Genomic DNA, 2920 nt, shown 5'->3' with positions numbered 1-2920 from the left:
TTTTTTTTTTTTTTTTTTTTTTTGAAAAAGTATGGCTAAGCTACTCGATGGCAAGGCTTAATCCTCTCTTTTTCTCTCTCTCTCTCTCTCTCATGTTCCCGTCTAAGAGAGATGTTCCAAAGCAAATGGAGGACCGTGTAAGAGAAAAATATCCCCCCTATTCGAATTTTCATATCGAAAATTTTAAAACGTGTTCTTTCGAATAACAGTTGTTTCTTTCACTTTTTTTTTTTTCTTTCTTACGATAAGAGGAAGGAAATTAAAAATTCTTGAAATCTCTACGAAGGATATTTCGTTCGAATTGCCATAAGGCGGGGGAGGGGGACAAGTATTGGAGAAGATGGATTTCGTAAGTGGCCCAGTTCTCCCCCTCCTCCGCCGTCTTAGCGGCAATCAGTTTCAAGGGAATATTGGACTTTTGTGTTTTCATACTCACGGGGAAAAGTTGGCCGCTTCTGGTGGTGAGTTCGAAAAATTTAATGCAAGAGGCAATTTAAAGGGAACGGAACCCTCCGACCCCCTCCTAAACCGTTCCATTTGCCTCACAATTCCACGTACTCGAAATTTTGTAGAAATCTGATTAGGGGGGAGGGAATGGTACACCACGACCTCAGTGGGAAATTGCTAAGTTATCATCGTCACCGACCTCAATCATGGGTGATAAGGTTCCGCTGTAAAGTAATGAGTCTCTCGGCCTTCCTCTTTAAATTGCATCGAAGAACGAAGATTATAAATACTGTCGTTTTTCCTTACTCTCGACATCGACTTTTTTCACGCCCTGTGCAAATTCCTCTGAAAATTTAATTTCAATTATATTTTTAAAAATGAAAAAAAATATATATATATATATCCATACCCTTGGCTACTACGAGATTCGTGGTAAAAATCTCTAGATTTGAAATGGAAGCTTAAGCCTCTAAAAAAAAGAAAAAGCTATGAATGTGTAACTCGAGAGAATACTCCTAAATAGAGCAAATGGCGACTCGTGTTACAATGAAGACCGACCTTTCAAGAATATTACGTATTTCGCGATATACAGGTCAAACATGAAAAACTTCAAAAGTGATTAATTAATTTAAAAAAAAAAAAAAGTCAAAAAGGATCCTGCTAATAATAATTGTGATTACGCGGCACATTATTCCCTTCGTCGAATCTTCAATAAGAATTAATCAAACGGTCTTCGAGAAACTGTACACTCTACAGTATCGACTTTATCCAATATCGGACTTCTTAAACTGTATTGAAAACAAGTCGATACAATTTACCGCTAGATTTTCTCTCCTCCTTTCCCCATTTCGATGCGATAATTTCAAATTTGATCAAGCCACTTTATTATATTATATTCTCGATATAATATTAACATCGAGAATAACACGTACTTACACGTACGATTGTTTCATTATCGAGGAACAGTTCGGAAGAATCGTCGAAAAATACGAAATTCTAATTCGTTCGAGGAAAAATTAAGAAGAAAAAGGAGAAAAGAAGACACGTGTCAAGTTTTAATTCGCGACTATCGTTAAATTACAATAAGTTTGAGAATGAGATTATTTTTTATATGTCTCTCACTCATCAACACGTGTATAAAATACAAATATAAATAATAAATGCTAAATATACCGTTCAACGTATCTAATAGAACATAAATTGAACCACATTAACCACAATAGCTACAGCAACACACCCTCGTCGTATCCACTTAATTATTTTGCGGTTATCGGTGAAATATGGCTATATGGAAATTATGATGCGTGCAGTTATCGCTTTTCAATTAACGATCGGTAAACGTGAAAATCCATTCCGTCTCTCTTGAGCTTATAGTTTAAAAAAAAATGTCTATCTGTTCTACAAGCGAGTAGATTATCACATAAAATTCCGTTCGATTTATTTTCGAAAAACGCAGCAATTTAACAGTTGCGTTTTTATCGATCTAAATTTGCACGTATTATATCGCGAGAAATCGTTTAAACCCTTTTACCTTGCGCATAATACCGCTGTTTAATCGGTTTAATATAATATATCTCGTATCTAAAAAAGATAACCGCCTATTGTTAATTTTGTATTTTTCGACCATGGAAAATTTGCATGGAAAATCGAAATCACGGATTATAAATATATTTCTATCTCTTATCTTCCGCTATTTAAAAAAAAAAAAAAATATGTAACCAAATGTATGCACCGTATATATACATATTTTTGTTTAATCTTGAAAAATTAACGTGTCGCGGTAATAAACACACCATTCACACGGATGGAATACGATTTTCGTGCATATTCACAATATTTTTCTCCCTGTTTGTTTTCCTTCCATGTAAATTTTCTTCTATCCATATATACTGTCGTATAATCTATATTTATTTAAAATGCAGTTCTCATGGTCCGGCGGCTATTTTTACACCGGCCGCTCCTCCATTATTTACTTACTTGGATTACGAGCTTTTCTCGCGACGAATTTAGAAGTTTGCCAACAAGAACCTTTTTATTTACGTATTTACGCGCCGACATCAGAGACGGCCGTCCGTCTCCGATGGACCTGCCATCTTTCAACACTGGTATTCTCTAAAAGAACAGTTTTCGCTGTTCATAAGTTTTCTGCCATTTAATAATAACGCCTATGCGCGCGATACATGTGCAAGTCTATCGACTCCATTAGTCTTTGTCCAGACTGTTCGACTGAAACTATAGCGTTTACGCCGCTTTTAGCAGCTGATGTGTTGATCGTAAACGCTGTCGTTCTCGCGATCATCGATTTACACGTGTTAGTTACAGTACCTGCATAATGTACGATCGAAAGATAATTTTACGTGTATAAATATTGGAAATGTGTTTACGATCAGTTCGGCAAAAGTATTCAAATTAATAAATTGTGTTATCAAGAATAACGCGAAACAAATGGGAAACACGTAGGTATTATATGCAG

Source organism: Apis dorsata, unplaced genomic scaffold (genome assembly GCF_000469605.1).
Source record: "Apis dorsata unplaced genomic scaffold, Apis dorsata 1.3 scaffold_263, whole genome shotgun sequence".
NCBI lineage: Eukaryota > Metazoa > Arthropoda > Insecta > Hymenoptera > Apidae > Apis > Apis dorsata.
This window is presented reverse-complemented; position numbering follows the sequence as displayed.